Source organism: Papio anubis, chromosome 11 (assembly GCF_008728515.1).
Source record: "Papio anubis isolate 15944 chromosome 11, Panubis1.0, whole genome shotgun sequence".
Lineage (NCBI taxonomy): Eukaryota > Metazoa > Chordata > Mammalia > Primates > Cercopithecidae > Papio > Papio anubis.
This window is the reverse complement of record NC_044986.1, coordinates 58,824,043-58,845,760: the sequence shown is the minus strand read 5'-3', so window position 1 is coordinate 58,845,760 and position 21,718 is coordinate 58,824,043.

The window sequence follows — 21,718 nt, the reverse complement described above, 5'->3', positions numbered from 1 at the left end:
TTACACCTAACATAATACAACTATCCTTCGTACAACCAGAAGTTCACTAATTCTAAACTTAAAAGCTATTACATAAAGTGTTGGCATTCAATAAATACTTGTGGAATAAATGAATGAATAGAAAAAGTCTAGAAAGGTATCAAACATAAATGTTGAAAGTAATTATTCTCTCTTTAAATAGCTGCGTGTTCTGATTTTTCTATTATACATATGTATTAGTTTTATAATAGTTTTAAAAATATAACTTCAATTTTCCAGGAACTTGCTGATTCGCAGCTGAAGTGAGGGCAAAGATCGAGCTGGGTTTTGCCAGCTTTAATATAGGCGAGCTCCGCTTTATTGTATGTGGTACAGCAGCAGCCGCTGTGGTAAGTTCCTGGAAGACTGGGCCCTTTTCAGGATCTAGACCAAGTTAATACTTTCTGGCCGATGGGGAAGTAGCTACTTTGTTCTCTGAGCAGAGGGCTTCTTAAAAATCACAAGATATTAGAGGTTGCCTTGCCTGATTTTCCTAATTTCCAGATGAAGAAACTGAGTCCAGAGAGGTGGTTGGCCTTGAGAACGTCAGTCATGAAACTGGTATTAGAATGCAGGTCTTCTAACTTTAAACGCATTTCTCCTGTCCGCACTGGCACAGCCAGAGACCCAGAAAGAAACTAGTGGCATCCTCAACTGGGTCATTGAGGAAAATTTAATAAAGGGACACTTTAAAAGGTGTGGGCAGAGTTTGGAAGATGAGCAAAGAGAGTAAAGTACTCCAGGTTGTGCAAAAATGGAGAGCTGTTACCGCCTGAGGCCCGACAGGCAAGCATGGGGGCAGTTATAGAACCTGAAAGAGCAGAAGTGCAGAGAAGGTGGCAGACAGACAGGCACTGGGGCCTTCCATAGAGACACAGTCAATTTGCAGAGACCCAGTAGTAAAGGTGAGAGCTGGGGAATTAACAGCCCAACATCATTCTTTTCCCAACTAGAAGCCAAAGGCCAAGGGAGCTTGTTGATGCAGCTCAAAGAGATGGATGTCCTAGGGCACAAAGCATAGTAAGAAAGGGCGAAGAGGGAATCTGGAGGGGCCTGTGGAATGTGCCCAGCACACTTGCCTTCTGGAAGATCAACTTAGTCCTGTCATTGCCCTTTGCTGTGTGCCCTTTGATTTGATTCGGCTTCAAGTCAGTAATAACCTGGACAATTTAGGTTCCATTTTAAAAACTATTATGATACAAAGAATACATATTTATAATAAAAAATCAGAACATGCAGCTATTTAAATAAATTTAATGATTTTCAACATTTATGATTGACACCCTTTGAAATGTTTTCTCTTCGTTCATCCATTCATTGCTGCCATAAATATTTATTGAATGCCAATGCATGCCAGGCTATTTCAGATGTATGGATGTGGGAGAAAATAAGATAATGAAACATCTTTTCTGTTCTTTCCCTCAAGGAGCTAATGTTCTAGTTGGGGAGGAGTCACAGTATACAAGATAAATAACCACAATGATAGAATGCGAGACAGTGATGAAATTGTAAGAAGAAAATGAAAGCAGGGCCAAGAAATAAGCATGTCACAGGGAGTTATAATTTTAAATAAGAGTGTGTGTGTGTGTGTGTGTGTGTGTGTGTGTGTGTGTGTGTGTGTGATGAGCTAGCAAGAGAGGGCACCAGCATGCAATGGTTGCCCTTTGGGCTTTTCCTCGGCTAACTGCTGAGTGTTCAGGTAACGGAGTGTAGGTGGTGTGACTTCTCCCCTCCCTCGCAGTTTCAAAATGTCTCTCTTTAGATTTTTTTAAAGGGCAAAGCTTTCTCCACTCCATATATTAACCACTTAAAAAGTGCCACGGGGACTCCTTAGCATAAGTTTATTAGCCAAATTATTGGTGTATATCTGTCCCTTTATAGCTGGGTGACTTGGGGGAAGTCATTTGACCTCTCTGAGCCTCAGCTTCCTCATTTGTAAAATTGAGGGTTTTGGTGACAATTAAAGGAAATAAGATTAGATTTGTGGGGGGCCTAGTGGCCAGGACATAACTCATATCCTATAGATTTAATAGTTTCTTTCCTTCTCTGGGTAGGTGTGTTCAGCTAATATTATGGACCTGAGATCCACAGAATGGGGAGTTGACTGAACAGCCTATTAATAGTAATAGCTGGTGTCAACTGGCCACCTATATGCTAGGCAAACACTTTACCTGTGTGATCTCATTAAATCCCCACATTTTAAGATAAGGAAATGCAAGCACAGAGCCCCCTTGCACAGGTGGTAGGCTGCAGAACCCAGGCTCAAGTCCTAGTTTGATTGGCATCAAAGCCTATACATGCTTGATCAAAGCCCTGTGCTCCTTCTCTTCCCTGCCTTGCCCACCCCCATCAGGAGAGTCATCAAGGTTGGATGGAACCAGAGTATAGGGAGGGATTTTCTCATAATTTGAAAACCCATGAAGATATCCAGACTACTGGGTAATGTATCATTATTACCTTGGAAAAGCTTCTTTGCTAAATCCCACTAGGGCAATGGTTCTGCAAGTAGAGTACTGAGCTGATTACCTGTGGATCACCTGAGTAGTTTATTTAAAAAATACAAATTCCAGGGCTTTACTTCTTGAAATTCTAGTTGAGTAAGTCTGAGGAAAGACCTGAGTATCTGTGTTTTATAACGCAGTCTTGGGTGTTTCTGATGCACAGCCAGGTTTGGACAATAGCTCTGTAGGGTCCAAACTACTAATGTACCCTGGACATCTTTTGTTCTTGTCTCCTTATTGCAACTGAGATTGAGATTATAAATGATCACTCTTCCCAGTGGTGGTGAGTCTGCTGGGTAATCTAATCCAGGCTTCATCTGAATGTTTGATAAAACTATTACAGCAGGATAAGGTCAAGTTGCCTTGAAGCATTCATATGAGAGGCTTCCTCCTGGTCAGCCCACAGACCCATGTTCTTTGGCCATTCAAAGAACAGTCTATCAGCTGTACTATGCTCCAGTCCACAGTTTCTATGAGGACGCTACGATAGACCTTGTCAAATGCTTTACCGAAATCAAGGTGCACAGTGTCTGTGCTTCTCTTTTCCCTAAACATTCTAGAAGCCCCATCAAAAACAAAGTGCAAATGAGTGGAATAATTCTTTGTCAGTAAACCCAATCTATACTATATGCCAGGGATTAGCAACTTCTTTTCTTTTTTTCTACATAAGCAATTTTTTTTGAGTTTCAAATCTTATTCAGTTAAAAAAAAAATTTATCATACTTTAAGTTCTGGGATGCGTGAGCAGAACGTGCAGGTTTGTTACATAGGTATATACGTGCCATGGTGGTTTGCTGCACCCATCAACCCGTCATCTACATTAGCTATTTCTCGTAATGCTATCCCTCCCCTAGCCTCCCACCATGTGACAGGCCCCAGTGTGTGATGTTCCCCTCCCCGTGTCCATGTGTTCTTTTCTAAGGCCTCAGAAGTCTTGTCTTGTCTTATCATTTCTTTTCTTTTTCCTTTTCTTTTTTCTTTCTTGAGAAACAAAAGAATCTTCTGTCTTCTTGGTAGGTTTCTATAAATGTGAGCTGAAAAATGGATCACATCAGTCAATCATAAAACCAATTTGAGCCTCATATGGCATCACTTGGGTCTTGACATTGCATTTCTGTCAAGAACAAGGGCTCAGATTGTTAGCATACTAGGCACTTTGGAGGGCAGGTTGTGGAGAAGAAAGCACTGGTCTTAAAGTTGTACATTTACCAAGTTTCTTTAATAAACAAGAAAGGAAAAGACTACGCAGTCATTCATATTCCATGTAGAGGTTTAACCAGTCTACATTAGAAACCTTAGACCCACACCCATCCATCCCATCACTTCCTTGATGACGGCAAATGAATTGTCCTCTGCAAATGGGTCTAAAATGATTGTCAGTTCCCCATGAATCTCTAAATGCTCCAGCCAGTACTTTGAGAGTAAATTTTATTCCCTTAAGGAGATGGCTTAATCAACACTACTCAGTATATCTGATTTCTATGTGACCTTGTTATATTCGTGCTTATGTTTCTAGACCCTGAGTGAAACCCCTCACTTGGCTCGTTTATCTTAAGATATCCTATTTGCATGAGACTTTATGTATAAAAATCAGCATATTCAAAAATTATAGCATTAATATTGCCTTGAAGGATTATTCTTTGCTTTAGTAAAGGATTCACTATGAGATCCTTTAAGGAATGAACATCACTAAGAAAACATTTAAATCTATGCTCTTATTTTCATAACAGTGTGTCTTGTATATGCTACTCCATACATATAAAGAATCAGTCTTGTCATCATCCATTAGTTACTTTCCTTTCTCATAAATTAACAAACCCATGTATTCTTCGGTCTTGTCATAAATGATGACTTTATGTTATTATTTTTCTGAGTTTTATTTATTTTATTTTATTCTATTTATTTATTTTTGAGACAGGGTTTCGCTCTTGTCACCCAGGCTGGAGTGCAATGGCATGATTGCGGCTCACTGCAACCTCCGTGTCCTGGGTTCAAGCGATTTTCCAGCCTCAGTCTCCTAAGTAGTCGGGATTACATGCTGGCTCATTTTTGTATTTTTAGTAGAGATGTGGTTTTGCCATGTTGTCCAGGCTTGTCTCGAACACCTGACCTCAGGTGATCTGCCCGCCTTGGCCTCCCAAAGTGCTGGGATCACAGGCATGAGCCACCGCCCCCAGTCAAGTTTTATTTTTTAATCATTGAAGAGCAATTAAAAATGCTGAAGAATAACAATGATAGTCACCATGTATTGAGTGCGTTCGTGCCAGGCACTGCTCTGTAAATGTCATACATGCACTCAGTTATTAAAACTACATATTAAATTATGGTGTTAAGATATAATTATTATTCTCTGTTTATCTTTAACTACTTTGCTTTTCTTCCTCAAATATCACCCCATTTCTTATAACTCAGAGATAGCCAGCTTCTTCCTCCCTTGGAACAAAAGAATTCTAATACATTAGTAAAATACTTCCTCATTGCTCCTTTTGTTTTCTAAGTTAACTTGAACCAGGGCTGGATAAATTAATCTTATCTGCTAAGGCTGGAAACTTTTACTAAGGAGTGATTTGTGTTACTAAGCTCATAGTGGACTTTAAAGATGACAAAGGGTTACTAAATTTATTCATTTGTTCATTCTCATAACAAGAATCCATTGATTACTTACTGTATGCCAGGCACTGTGTTAGGCATTAGAGAAAGAGATAAGTAACGCACAATCTTCAGATTCTCCTCCAACATCTACCGAAAATTATCTAATCGCAGGTTCCTCTCAATCCACTGGGCAAGTGTCCAGATGCATTTTGGAGGCAGATTCCCTCTGCCCAGTGCTGGCACCTCCCTTCCTGATCTTTTCTTATTATTTGCATACTATTCTTAAGAACTACTCCAGTTTTTATGGGAATAGTTTGTGCTCTACCACTTGGTCTGGCTCCAAGGCTTTTGGTGTCACAAAATCCATATCAGCATTGAAACCCCCCAACCCTGCTCCCAGACTCTTTCCACTAAGAGGATCCTTTGTGACTCATGCCCTTGAACTACCTGGTCATTTAGAGACAGAAGGGAATTTACCTAGAGACCGCGATGGTTATCTGACCCAGCGCAGACATTAATTAAAGGATGATGCTCTCACCCAGTCCAAGGGTCATGATGGAATGCTCATTCTTCCAAACTGGGCAGAAGGTCTAGGCTTGTGATTTCTCTGAAAAACTTAAATACTACATCTTTCCAGCTTCCTTCTACTTCACCCTTTGACCCAGGGTTTGCAACTCGACTTGCAGGGACCAATTCCTGTAAAATAATGTCCTGCTTAGGCTCTGCTCTAGGTGTAAGTTAGATTTCCAGGAACCATGGAAATAATTGGGGGGTGGAGGAAACAAAACCTCAGAGCAGACAAAGTAGCAGTCACCAAGGCCATGCACAAAAGCCATGCAGTTTTCTCTATTGAACAGACTTCTAGGCCCACTGTGTCAGTTTCCTTTTGCTGCTGTAAAAAATCACCATGAACTCAGTAGCTTAAAACAACACAAATTTATTGTCTCACCGTTTTGGAGAATAGAAGTTTAAAATGAGTCTCCAAGGCATCAGCAAGGCTACATTTCTTTCTGGAGGTGTTTGTGTGGAGAATCTGATGTTTTAAGTTTTCCAGCTTCTAACTTACTATCCCCATTCCTGGGCTGCGGCCCCTCCCAGAGATGGATGGCTTCCATCTTCAAAGACAGCAATAGTTGCCCAAGTGTTTCTCATATCAAATCGCTCTGACACCGACTCTCTTGTTTTCCTCTTTCACTTGTAAGGACCCTTGTGATTATATTGGGCCCACCTAGAAATCTGGAATAATCTCCACATCTCTAGGGCAGTTGATTAACAACTTTAATCAATCTGTGACCTCAATTCCATCTGTGACCTTAATTTCCCCTTGAAATGTAACAAAACGCATTCAGAGATTCTGGGGATTGGGATGTGAATATCTTTGGTAGGGGTGGGGCTATTCTTCTGCCTTCCCCACCCAGGCTCAACGACACATATACTTCATGCACAGTAGCATAAATTTGGCTAGTTGGTGTTTGAGCTGTTGAAAGTAAGAAGCCCTGTGAGTGGCAGACAATTGTCTACAATGGGAAATGAGAGCTGGGAGCCTAATGTCAAAAACAGAGATCAAAACCGAAAATGAGCCACTCAGTTAACAAATCACAGAAGTCTGACGTCACAGAGAATGGTGAAAAGTATCCCTATCCACTTCAGTGGCTCCTGGGAGCATTCTATTTAATGGTACAAAACTTTAAACACTATTCGAAATTGTGATCCTGAGTCATTAAGATAACATTTTATTCAGTTTAAAAAGCAAGCACCACACCATATTTTTTAAAAAAGGATTTAAAAAGTAAAACCATGAAACATCGAGGAAACTTAGTGAATATTCATCTGACTTCTGAAAGAGAAATAATTTTCTAAGCACAAAAGCAAAAGAAGAAATAAAAAAAGAAAAAAGCCATATTTGGGTATAAATAGAAGTTAAGATTTACATATTAAAATCATGAACCCAATTAAAAGGTAAACAGCAAGCTGTGAAAATTATTTGTCACAAACATGATATCCAATAACCTTAACAAAGTTCACCCAAGTCAGTGAGTAAAATATTAAGGCCACAAGAGAAAATGGTCATATTATATGTATTATAGAAGGAAAAATATCAATGTCAAATTAGTATTTATAAATGTTTAAATTCACTGGTAATGAAAAGTACAAACAGTTATAAGATAGCAGTTTTAACTTAACAAATTAGCACAGATTTTTTTTTAAATAGCAGTATTTAATGTTGCTAAGGATGGTAAAATATTATTCTTAGAGAATGCTGGGGGTGTATAGATGGTACAAATCCTCTGAAAGGCAATTTGATAATATGTGATTTTACTTACAGGCATCTGTATTCAAAAAAATCAAAATAGAGGCAAATATTTCTATAAATATATATTAACCCTTATTCATAATAAAAACATAATAAAAGTGATTAAATGAAATATAATGCATTTCCATTATAGACTATCATAAAGCCATTAAAACATACATTTAAAAGACTGTTTAGTGGTATAGAAAACATTAAGTGAATTGTGACAGCTATTTTATATTTCAGTATATATTGTATGCAAAATAAGATGAGATAAATTACAATAAATGTTAACAGAGCTATGGGCTTTTGCCTTATTTATTCTTCTCCAATTTTTTTAAGCTTTGAAAAATAAGCATGTATTTACTTTTATACTCCAAAATATTTAATTTTATTTTTAACAATTAAAAATAGAGATGTGTATAATACACTTTAGAAAGATTTTTAGGTTAGATGGTTTAATTGTTTTGCTGTTCGAAGCTTCAGTGATGCAGACAGTTCATCTACATGAAGTCTTACCTCTCAAGGTGGTGGATAAGACATTGCAGTATTTTGGAAGTACTGGCTTACCTTAATGAAAAATAAATCTCTAAAATTATATAATGTGGTTAATGTTTGCTTTGTGACAGTATTTTCCAAAGTGTGTTTCAGGAAAAAGGAGTACTTTAAGTTGCCCTGTGAAAAAAAGCATTCAGAGTTCAAATAAATTTAAGAAATACTGAATACTCTGCAGTCATCTCTTGGTAGCCATGGAGGACTGGTTCCTGGACCCCTCTGTTACCCCTGCAGATACCAAAACCTGAGAATGCTCAAGTCCCTTATATAAAATGGCATAGTGTTTGCATTCAATCTATGCACATCCTCTCTCATATACTTTAAATCATCTCTAGATTGCTTATAATACCTAATACAATGCCTACACACCTATTTACTTGCAAGGATTCTATGCATTACTTGGTTCACAGCAAAGTCAGGTTTTGCTTTTGTAACTTTGTGAAGTTTTCTTTTCCAAGGTTAGTTGAATTCAAGATGCAGAATTCACAAATATGACTATATTCCTTTCTTGGAGAGTCACAATTCACATTAGCATTTTCAAGGCTCTGAAGAGCCCTACAGTAACATGCTTAGTTTTGTTTAGACCAGAGTTTCCCTAAGTGCTACTCTTCAGAAATGTATTGAGTAGCACCTACTAATGTCTCCCTGCCAAATTATGTTTTGTGTATGTTACACACCTTGGAAAACCATGAATTTAAGCAAAACTCAGCTGACTTACTCACTTTTAGCTATGAAGCTAGAAGATGTGAGTCCAGTTTTGATTATTTTTTCAGAAACTGTCAGGAAAATTCTAGCTGAGATGATGGCAAGGTTGTGATTGGGCAGGCTTGAGGCTCTGTGTGGTAGCTCTGTGCTTAGGAAGACTTCAAGCTCTTTTTCAAGTTGTCAGATTCCCCTCTCCCACACTCCATCACCAGTCCTAAGCCAGTGAGTGGCTGCCAGCCAGGGTCCTCTGAGCTGCTGAAGGCTTCCCTTTCCACCCACACTGTGCAAAATGGGGATGGGACTTTCCAGGCATGGAGCCTGAAGGCAGACAGCTTCTCCAACTTCCTGCTCTGGATTGGAGAAAGATGTACAATCCCCTACTATCAACTCTTACATCTGGAAGGGTGTAAGTAGGGTCCATTACTAGAAAGTAAGCCTTGTGTTAGAAGGTGTTGAATACACAGGAACTTTCCTGAGGATAGTGCAAATGAGGTATTTGTTTGTTTCAGTGAGTTACCTGTGAGTGTCTTCTCTCTGTTTTTTTGTCCTCTTCTTCCAAGGTCCTTTTGGCCTTTTTGAGCCTTTTGATTTTTTTTTTTTTTTTTTTTTTTTTTTTTTTTTTTGAGATGGAGTCTCGCTCTGTCACCCAGGTTGGAGTCAGTGGCATGATCTCGGTTCACTGCAACCTCTGCCTCCTGGGTTCAAGAGATTCTCCTGCTTCAGCCTCCCAGGTAGCTGGGACTGCAGGCACACGCCACCATGCCTGGCTAATTTTTATAATTTTTGGTAGAGATGGGGTTTCACCATATTGGCTAGGCTGGTCTCAAACTCCTGACCCCAAGACCTGCCCACTTCAGCCTCCCAAAGTGCTAGGATTACAAGTGTAAGCCACTGTGCCTGGCCTGACCTTTGACTTTAACTTACGGTTCAGGATCCCAGGCAATGGGCTCTTTTTGGAGCCCCATTATGATTTTCAGGTCCACCCAAGTGAAACAATGCCTTTGGTCATATTGACATTCTCAGACAACATTCATTGTCCCACTATGCTCCCAGAGCCTCTGCCTCTTTTCTCTGGCTTCTTCAGACTCTCTCCTAGGAAAAGGTGGAAATGGAGAGAGAGAGAGCGGATGAATCTGGTGAGAAATCATCCACCATCCTACTGAGACTCACAGATATCCATGACAGTGGAGGAGGCTAGGAGCTTCATGATCATTGCATCCAGTGGTTCGTGGATATCCAAGGTTTGGTGAACAGAGGGATATGTTGCAGGGGGTGGTGGGGGGCTGTGAGTAGGTTGGAGGTGACTCCAGATCTGTACATATCACTTCAGCACTCTATTTTCTGTATTGGGACTTCTGGTAAGGTTTTGTTTAAGAAAAGATTCCTGCTGCTAGAAGAAATGGTTAAAGACAACAGATCCAGCCCAGCTCCATGGATGAAGCCATCATGCAGCTTCTTCTCAGATCCCTCCAGTGACAGGGAGCTCATTACCACTCCATATTTGGTTGTATTAATATATCGTATGGAGCAGAAATCTGCTTCCCTGGGGCTCCTACCCATTTGTCCCAGTTCTGCTTTCTGGAGACAGACAGAAATAGTTGAAACCAATTTCCAGCTTTCAGCTCCAACAGAGCAGAAGCTTTGTCAGTTTGGTTCTTTGGTGACTCTCTGGAGCAATGGCTGGCACAGAGTGGAAGCTTAATAAGTGATACTCAAATAAATTAATGAATGAGGCGCTTCATGTATCTGTTGTAGGATTACCATATGACTTAAGTCTTCAAGACTGGCACACTTAAGAGCTCACATGGTGGCAACCTCCTCACCCCTCCTCAACCTGGATCCTCTCTGTCAAAGAAGTTATGGATGGAGAGGCATATGCTAAGGATCTCTGGGCAAGGGGCAAGGACCCTTGGGTTTTAACTTATCCACCAAGTGCTTCTGAAAAAAAGCTGCACAAAAAATGCACTGCATAAAAGCAACTTGAAAATCCTGATGAAAGCAACCAGACCCTTATCAGGGAATGAGCTATGAACCTGGCATGAGGAGCAGACATCATCGATGGTCACCAATGTAGCAGGACTTGAGAGGTACTGGAAAGTCTCACCGGCTCCCGTGATACTTCACCAGAAACTTCACCACCAGAGTCATTCCTTTGGGTAAAGTACTTCTTTCTCCTTTAAATGTAAACACTGGACATAGTGAGTTGCCAATACCTTGGAGTGAATTCGCTGACCTGAGTGTTTTCTTTAGGGATAAGGGGGCTTAATGACGCTGGATTCTGGGGAAGAACCAGGCCTCAGAGAGAGAAGGGGCAAAGACTACTGGGCTAGAGGGTAGACGGAAAGTACATTTTGTTTAACTGGATAAATATTCAGGCCCCTGCAAGCTGCTTCAGTGTGGAAAAGGCAATTTGGGATGTGGGGACAGTAGTCTGGCTCCACATAAACCCTTTAAAATTGCAGGCTCCCCCGTCCCCCGCCACTGTGAGTCTTCCACATGAATTTGATGTGATGGGAGTAGCACACTCACACATTTTGGAAGATAAAAGCTGGACGTGTTCAAATAACTATCAGGCTGGTGGGAAAGATATCCAGGCTTGCCTGGAGCCACCTTCTCAGTACAGAAGGGAAAAACCAAACCCTGACAAGCACGTGGCTGATTATTAGCCGTGTGATGAAGTGTTACTTCCTGTGCAGGACATTCGCATTTCTTGAGAAACTCTTTCTCAATCACAGTGAGTGACATTTTTAGAAAATGAAGGCCTTTGTTTTCTTCCTCTATGTGTATGCTCCCCGATTCCCTTCACTTCCCCCAAGTCCCATACCCTACCCCAGAGAAAAGATTTAATGAGGGAGTGCATGTGCCCACATGGGGCGGGGGGAGGAGAGGGGGCAGACAATCAGAAAAATGCAATTTGCCTGCCCTAGTAGAACTTGAATCACCATACAGACATCTCTTCCATAGTTTTTGCAGCCAAATGTTGCTTTCCTTTCTTGTTTTCTTTCCAGAGAATGCAGGTATCTTTTCCTTGTGGGAGTGTATTTACTATTCTGAGATCACATTAACATTACTCATTTAACGATCTGCAATGTTTTGAAACCGACATGTCTCACCATATCCCACAGCGGGGTTTTTTTCTCCGCTTGATGCTTTGATTGATAAGGACCGCCCATGACCATGACCTTTAAGATGCATAGTCCAGAGGGCATGGGGTTTGGGCGAAAGGCGGCAAAGGCCTCCCTATCAGCAGGATCACTGTAAGCTCCTGCTCAGCAAATGACAGTGCACACTTCTTTGCAGATTGGATGCTTTCTGAACTGGTGGAGGCTCAGGAAGCTGCTCTGAGCTGCCCAGACTGAGCAACTGAAACGAAAAGTGAAGCCGTCAAATGCGGCTTCCTGGGCTTTCAGTTCTGGTTGATTTGATGGGGAGTGGGGTGCTATGTTCTCTGACTGTTTTATGGCAGGATCTGTGTACAGGGGTGAGAGTAAAGACTATTAAGACATCATCCCCACCCTTAAGGAGTTTTCAGTCTAGCAGAAAGACAGACATGTAAATAAGTGTGGTAGATGCCTTCCAAAGATATACATACTGTGGCAGATCAGAGAAAGTGGGCAGCTCTCTAAGGAGGGGAGAAGAGTTGGGGGGATGGGGAAAGTTATAGAAGACCAAAGAGAGAATGCTTGGACTAGGCTTTCATGAAGAAGTAGGTGCTGTCTAGGTGGGAATGCAAGTGCATTTTTTTTTGCCTTTGCAAATACCTGGAAAAACATGATTCTTGGGGGGGCCTTCTAGAACTTTGATGGCCAGAGTATAAGTTAGAGAGAAGGAAGGGGGAAGAGCAGAGATGAAATCTAGGAGCCAGATCACAGAGCCCCTTGCAGGCCCTGCAATGGGGTTTTTATTCTACCACATAGGCAATGGGAAGCTACTGGCTAGACTTTAAATAAGGCAGAGGCTTATTAGACTTTCATTTTAAAAATGTCGCTTGAGTATCTGTGGGAAGAATGAGCCCGGTTGATACAGAAGGCAAGGAAAGTAGTTGTGAGGCTGTTAAAATAATTCAAGAAAGATGTGAAAGTTGCAAATAAGGCAGTGGAAGAGTGGAAGGATTCGAGATGGAGAGAATTACCAAGATTTGGTGGTGGGGTAGTAGAGGGAGAGGGTTGAGAGTTAAAGGAAAATGAGACATCTAAGATGCCACCCAGGATTCTGGTTTGAGTGACTATAGATGACATGAAACGAAAGGGGTGTAACAGAATTAATTCTATGTTGTGCATGTTGAATTTGAGATGCTTGTGGGACACCCAAGTGGACAGGCCCAATATGCAGTTGCTTATGTGGGTTTGATGTGCAAAAGATAGGGCAGAGATGAGGAGAAAAACATGAGAGCCGCTGATGAGTAGGTGGGTGTTGAAAGCATGGCAGGGGAGGCCCTATCCTGTGGGAAGGGCAGAAAGTCAAGAACAGTCCCTCGATTCGTCAACTCAAAGCTGTGGGCAAAGAAAAGAGAGCCAGAAACAGCAACTGCAAAGGAGAAGAGGAGAAATTTGTGTCAAGGAAGGCAGGAGAGAGGGTTTCAAGAGGATAAGACTGGTCCACAGTGTCACACGCTTCAGGGAGGCCAGTGAGACGAAGACTAAAAGCATGCACTGGATAGAGCACTTGGTGTGGCCCTGGGTGTGGAGGTGAAATTAGCGTAGGTGGAAATGGGAGGTGAGCGAGTGGAGTCAATGCATGCAGAAGGCCTGCCCAGGAGAAGGAGGAAAGAGCTTCACCAAAATATTTAGAACTACTGATTTTGTCTGAAAGTTATTTAACAACCAAAAAAGCCAGGGTAGTGTGATAGGACAAGAAAGGTGGAAACTATTGAGAACTTCTCACTGTGTTTTAGGCCCTGGGCTGAGGGCTTCAGCATTACAGTCTGGAGTATTCTTTTATTGTATTCTGTCCTTTCATTTTCCTCCAAGATTTTGCAGCCACTCTCCCCTCCCTCTTCAGATTCTACCTCTGCTGTAGCTGGGCTTACACTGTAAGGGCATTTGAGGTCTAGATGAAATCTTAGAAATATAAGACTCTCTCAAAGCTTTTCAATAAGCAGGGCTAATACTAATAATCAATGCTAAACAGCAATCAACAATGCCATGATACCCTAATAAACCTTTAAAGAAGAACTTAGACAAGAAAGGTGTCAAAATGGAAATGGGGGCAGAGTCTTGGCCATGTCAGGGGAAACAAGCACAGAGGCCTAGGGTGGTGAGCATGTGTCCTGGGAGGTGGTGGTGCCAGGTGTCCACCATGCTATGTGAGGCAGCCACAGTATTGTTTTGAACAGCATATCCTAAACCCAGCCTCTTCTAATTGTATAATCACAAAGCCATAATCACTGATTCCAAAGAGCTGGAAGCCTCAGACAATTGAAAAGTCAAAATGCAGATGTGACAGTAATACAGGAGACACACCTTCCTGAGTGCAGAGGTGGTGAAATGAGAGAATTAATGGTTGGAACAGTTGTCAGGGTTTCCAACTTCTCTAACTTGGAAGGAGTCATTAGGTGAATAAATAGCATACTCCCACTCACACCAGCAGAAGCCAGAATGACCTAGTGGGTAGATAGGGAGTAGCAGTAGTAATAGAACTTGTAAGTGTTTCCGCATTGAGTTTTTAATAGAGTTCAGGATCTATCTTTGCCCCTTGTCAAGGGCCAAGTTCAGTCCCTCCCATCTCTTCTTCTAGGATCCATCTTCCTTCCTAGAAAATGGCTTCTATATTTTAAGCCCAGAGTAAGTACCAGGCACAGCACTAAGCATACTGAATATATTCACGTACTTGTATTTTGCAGCCACCCTATGGGGTACTGCTATTATCCCCATTTTGCAGCTGAAGAAACTGAGATTTGGAGGATTAAGTAACTTGTTCAAGATACATTGCTAGGTGATGGCAAAGTCAGGATTCATTTATAGTTCTGTCTGAATTTTATATCTGTGTTTTTAATTGTTAAGTAACAAGCTATAGCCAAGATACAATCTTTGACTTTTGTTCTCAGTTGGCTGTTACTTCTTAAAGTGTTACTTCTCCCCTCAACCCGGCCGTTTTTTTTTTTTTTTTTTTTTTTTTTTTTTGGAAACGGACAGGACTTTAAGAATCTTGAATATTGTTCTGATATATAATGCATTCTTAAAAACATGTGACCATCAAAGGTATGGAGATCAAGCAATAAGACTCAGATCCTATTTGGTTAAGGGGTAGGAGGATTCCCAGAGATTTAAAAAATAGTTATAAAAATGCTGACTATGGCTTGCCTTTTGGATACTATATTTGACAATACAGTTCCAGAATTTCACCATGCTCTTTAATTTGTTCTTTGTCTTCGTAACTGAACACACAATCAACCATCCTCCATTGAGCATCCAATTGAGGCTAAAGACTTGCCACTTATAGCACACTTGATGATTTCTATTTCTGTCTTAATTTTATTAAATTGATGAGACCTCTCTGCTTATTTTCACTAATATCAGCACTTTCCTTTTCTGTTTCCCAGTCATTTTTGTTAAATGCAATTACAGATTCAGGCAATTACATGAATCTCCCATTACCAACATGGCACTGCTGTTAAACTGAACAGTTTTGGGCAGCTCTTTATGGGAAAGCACCCAGTGTTCTTCTGTCAGCTAATGAATGAATTCTTGAACTCAGAATGTGTGAAATAATTTAGGGGTAGGAGTATCTGTAGTATTGAAAGTGCAGGCTATAAGACAGTTAACATATGAAAATCAAGGACTCCAAATAGATCAGTTTAGCAAATATTTAAGGAACACCTATGATGTGTTTGGCCTTGTGGACATGAAGAATTACCTGCCATTCCTTGATCCTTTTGAATGGGCCAGTTCGTAGGGGGTGATATTTGGGGTTAAGAGGAATGGCACCAAATTTTTTTTGGTCAGACTTCCTAGGTGGCCACCACTTGGGTATTTTTCTGTTGGCTTCTTGTACTATGTTATTCCAGCCCGCTAAACAGCCTGAACCTACTTGACCTGTCGTCAGGGCAGATGAACTAAATAAGTGAAGGCAATAGTAGGACAAGATGGGACATGTAAAATAGAATTGGACTAGTCCCCTAAATGTTCCCACTTTCTCTTTCCCACCAACTGACTTTCCGCCACTGTCACCCAAAGGCATGGGGTAAGGTTGGGTAGTGGAGAAGAACGCCCTCCCAAGTGTGCACCTTTAAGATGACAGCATTTGGCCAGGCGCGATGGCTCACGTCTGTAATCCCAGCACTTTGGGAGGCCGAGGTGGGCAGATCACAAGGTCAGGATATCGAGACCATACTGGCTAACATGGTGAAACCCCGTCTCTACTAAAAACACACAAAAAAATTAGCCGGACGTGGTGGCGGGCACCTGTAGTCCCAGCTACTTGGGAAGCTGAGGCAGGAGAATGGCGTGAACCCAGGAGGCAGAGCTTGCAGTGAGCGGAGATTGCGCCACTACACTCCAGCCTGGGCGACAGAGCGAGACTCCGTCTACAAAAGATGACAGCATTTTTCCCCTGATTTCCATTAGCTACTTCTACTCCATTGGTGTCTCTTTGTCACAGCCCAAGTTCAACAGATGGGTTAGAATTGGACATACTTGACTTCTGGTAGCCGATGGTCAGCTCAGGGAGTAGGCTCAGGCTGTGACCACCACCTTTGCTTGGATCACCAGAGACTCAAAAGAAAAGCAGGAAGAGGTGACCCCACCCTCTTCACTGGTGAAAGATTGCACCTACCTTTGGGACATCTAAAGGAGAATGTAGCCCTTTCAGAGCTAACATTACAGATCACAGCAATTTACTGGTCTCGGTGTACTCCTTCCACTAGGTTCCCTTAGGAATCATCATTTCAGTTAGACCCGTCAATTCTTTTCTCATTTGTCTGCAAAGACTATGAAACATGATGTCACTTTATTTCTTTTAAAGAAGGCGTTGACGACACAGATGGTAATCCTAATGGTGACATGGAATACCTTGACATCTTTCAGCCCCCCGGTCCTTTCAGTTTGGCCAGGAAATACAGCAGTGACTGGACATACGGGACCTTATGATGGGATTGTGAGTTCAGACGCCCCCAGTGTTGGTCTTGTGCAAAGAGGAAACCAGGAGGAGGAACTGTTCATCAGCACCCATGCACACCCACGCGTCTATAATTACCAACAACAGTTGCAGCGCAACCCAAAAACATAAACACACTGAGCTGGCTGAAGCCCAGGGCTCTATTTATAGTCTCCATGGACCTACTAATAGCCTTAACACCCTCACTGAAACAGACCCCAAGTCGGGAGCAGGGCAGGGCGGGGGCTGTCACAGTTGTGGGGTGAAACCACTGCTCTATACCTTCAGTTCAAAGTGGCCCACGTGTGAATGGGCCATCAGAAATATCCAGCCGCTCTGAGAGGTGCACATCTCAAAATAAACATCTTCCTGAGCAGGCCAGACAGCAGCACAGAGCCAAAGGATTTCCAGTTCAGACTCGGAAATTATAGGGTTTAATTGGGAGGTGTGACAGTGGCACGTCATCATTGCTCGTACGTTTCGCCTGAACTATGTTTGTTCAAGCAAGACAGGAAGTGGCCAAGAAGTATGACACAGTGGAAAGAGCAGGGGCTGGGGAGTCAGACAGCTCTACATTTAGCTGGGTGGCCTTGAACAAGTTTCCTGACCCCTTTGAACCTCAATTTTCTCTTCTGTAAAATGGGAATACTAAAAATACCTATCTCTTAGGAGGCTGTTAGGGTCATATATGACATGCAGATCCTCAAAATAGAAGTTTTGATAGTATCATTTTTAATAATGCGTTATTATAAATTAGGATTTCTGAAGGATTTGGCCCATCTAACTCACAAATACCTCTATCGTGTCTTTGAGATGGTCCATATTATTAAAAAAAGGTAAAGAATTGAAAGATACTTTTAGAGATTTTTCTCCTACATAGTTGATGTTAGTTATTTCAGAAAGTTGAGAACAAATAGGTTTGCTCCATATTTCTTTAACTTCAATATTGAAAAGTTACGTTTATTTATGTATTTATTTATTTATGTAGCATGGATGCAAATTTCATTTCTTTAATATTTTAGTAAGGAGTAGTTCATGTGATGGGAGTAGTAAATGATATTGTGTCTAGTTTAATGTTCAGGAAAATAAGCATAGAAATTCTATAGCTTGGTAAAAAATGCTTAAATCTTAAAGAGAATCAGAGAGGCATTGCAAATAATTTCTCCCTGCCCCCAGTACCATTTACAATATTCCTAAGACATGGGCTCCCAGCTGCTGCTGGAACCCTTCAAGAACTAGGGACCTGGCAGTCAGTCCATTCCATTTTGGGAGCCGCTCAAGTGATTAAGAAGACTTTCCTCCTGTTGAGCCCAACTTGTTCTCTCTCTTGCTTTCATTTATTGGTCGTGTTTATCCCTTGATTTAAAAAAAGAGAGTCAACTTCTTCCTCTACACAAGGGCTCCTCAAACTTTAGAAGAATGATACCATGGCTTTCCAAGTCTTCTCTTCTCCAGGCAAACATTCTTGGCTCTCTCCGTAACCACAGGAAAACTCCTGATCTCTTACTCAAATTCTTTTTTGTTTGTTTTTAGGCATTACTGGTGGTTCCTCAATATTCCTTTTCCTCCTTGCTGCCTTTGATTCTCCATATATGGACTGAGTCTAAGCATGTAAATTAACATGCAACTTCATTTTTCACTCTGTCTCTCAATTACCTGGGAGCCACTTTCTTTCCATTGGTTTGTTGATGCGTATTTAGGAAATACACATCTCATTTTGCTTTCATATTAATCCAAGTGAAGTTTGAAGGTAAATCTACCACAAAAAAAAAATTACACAGAACATTCCAAAGTCAAAAAAATTACTATTTAATTACACAACTTTAGGGTTTTTTTTTTTTCTTCTTTTTTTTAACAGAGTCTCGCTCTGTCACCCAGGCAGAGTGCAGTGGCGTGATCTCGGCTCACTGCAACCTCTGCTTCCTAGGTTCAAGCGGTTCTCCTGCCTCAGCCTCCTGAGTACCTGGGATTGCAGGTGTACACCACCACACCCGGCTAATTTTTGTATTTGTAGTAGAGATGGGTTTTCACCATGTTAGTCAGGCTGGTCTTGATCTCCTGACTGCAGGTGATCCACCCCTCTTGGCCTCCCAAAGTGCTGGGATTACAGACAGGCATGAGCCACTGCACCCGGCCAGCTTTAGTTTTTCTATGTAAGTATAGATGATTTCCATGTGCCCTTGAAAGCATTGTACATATGTGTATGTGGACATATGTAAAACCTCTAGCCACGAAGCCCTGTAGTACAGTCATTGCACCAGGACCAGACTGGTATTTACTTAATTCACAGTTCTTCTAAGCTGATCCTGTACATAGTAATAATAATAATAATAGCAGCAGCAGCAGCAGCAGCAGCAGCAATAGTGCTTATAACTTACCAAGAGCTTGCTACCTCTTAGGCACCATGTTAAATGGTCTAACTTTTTAATATAAAAAATTACATAATAGATACTATTATACCCACTTAATGATAAGGAAAATCAAGCCTCAGAGAGTTGAAGTAACCGTGTCCAGCATCCCTGGATGAATAATTAGCCATTGACAGGATATGAGCTGTGGTTGTCTAATCCCAAAGTCCAGGCAGCTGCTGTTTAGTTATTCGAAGTAAGGACAGCACAGACAGGAAGAACAGGAGGAATACTACAAGGATTCACTCAGGTATAAAGAGTGTGTTATTACTGCACCCCACTGGAACCAAGACAGAGGCCCCAGGAGCAGAGGCTGGGAGGCCCTCAGAGGCTCCCTAATGCGTATGTGAGAGACACAGCCCGGAGGACCAATCCAGGGAGAGCTCAGTGAGGAAAGGACCAAATGAAATGATTCATCCATTTGCCCAGCGTGTGGAGTTACACACACACGACTGAGCCCCACTGTCAGTGTTACGTTTACACTGTAGAGCCACCCACTTACAGGCTATAGAGAGACTCATTGCAATTCTCTCTGTTCTGGACTTTAAAGCCTTGTTCGCCAGTGTACACTGGAAAACTTAGCTCCCTGGTTTGCTAAAATAACTGTGCCTTTACAAATTAGACTCAAAACAACATTTTGTGAATTAAATCTCATTTAAAACAAACTAGGACAGCTGGGTCTTTAATAATATTAAGTTTAATAATACACAATAATAACAATAATAAACCATGGTTAATTATTTTGTAAAGTGAAGAATTACTGAGAAATAATTCCCACATTTCCTTTTAAAACCTAAGTATTATTCTAAGATGTCAGATCACCTCTCGTTCACCTCCCATAGATTTCAATATCTGCCTCACACATAGTAAATTTAATATATATGCAAAGGGGGTGGGAACCCCTGTGATAATAATTCATATTCTGATGTCTTTTCTGTTTTCAATCTCTCTCACATATGTTCTCATATCAGATGTGAATTAAGTAGTTCAAACTCATACAGTTAGAGTGTTTTGCAGTTTAAAAATTGCTCCCTATCACCACTCCCTTTTAACAGAGAAGGAAGAATGAGGCTCAGAGAGAGGTAATTTAGCTAAGGTCACCCAGCTAGAAAATGATCAAGTCAGGGTTTTAATTCATGTCTTTTTAAAACCAGCATATCGTGAAGACAGGATTTTAGTCCATGTCTTTTAAATCTGGCATATCATGGGACTTTTAAAGCTCAAACACTGGATGATTTTTGAGCTATTTTGAGGGGAATGGTAATTGACATTTAAAGATATCAAGTCTCTTAGCAACCACAGGAGTTTCATGGAGTTCATTTGATCTTCAACAAGATTCACACCCTGAACCAGGCTAACCTGTATTAAACTGTTGCCCTGCCTAGGTTCCCAGGGGCCATGTGGGACACAACATATTTTGCTGTTTCTGGATGGGGAGGGGGGAGAGAGAGAGAAAGAAAGAGAGGGGGATGGGGTGACTGTGACTAAGGGGCATGTCATCAACCAGAAATGGATCTTACGAAAATTCTTGCCCTTTCCCTGATACTGAGTTGGCCAGGGCACAGTCGGCTTGCTAAAAGGACAAGAACAAACTCTAGTTTACAACTCTTACCTCCTCTAAAGGGAGGGATAGCACAAATTTCATACTTTTCCTCTTCAGTATTCTCATACCCTGATGCTGTGCTGTTCTAAAAATCTGTTCTTTTCTGTGCAACTATAAAAAAGCACTACTTGCTCTTTTGGTAACAAATTTGGACATTGAAGCATGGTTTTTGTTTCCCCCTCCCTCCCAATGTATCTATTTCATATTTGTTTGTATATTTATTCATTTATCTTTGTATAAACACAGCATAAAAAAGCAATTTTTCTGTGAAAAGAAACTACAATTGCAATCTCACCATCCTAACTCATCAACCATTTTTTCATTTTGGGAGTTTTCAGCAGGTGTGAGTGTGCACATATGATACTCCTCCAGATGCAACGTGGTGGTCTGCTTCTGTGCTGCATTCAGTATTAGGATACAAACAATCCTCATGCTTTGAGCACACTTTCTGATACCTTTTCACGGATCCTTAAAATGTAAATCTGATATAGGACAGTTTTAACATGTGTTAATACAGGAGTTAAAATTACAAAGACAAGAACTTCAGATTAAATAAAAGTCTAACTGGGTGAGATTGTTCACTTGCCTAGGACAGCTGTCCCATCTTGCTGCACATGAACAGGTTACAGAACTGGCTCGGGGTTATTCACCCACAGAGGGTCCTACGTACAATAATAGCACACTCATCAATCAATGCACAAGCCCTACCTTGTATCAGGAATAGTGGTAGGCACTGGCAGTACTAACATAGGGAAGATATGTTTTTCTATTCTTGGGAAATTCAGAATATAAAGGCAAAGACAGATGTTGAAACTAATAAATTTTAATGCAATAGACACTGCAGACATATAGAGGGGAGTATAGGTCTTTACAGAAGGGACCGGTGACCCCAGAGAATCCAGGAAGTCTCCCTAGAGAAGGAGGCATTTGGTGGCGTTCGTTTGAACAC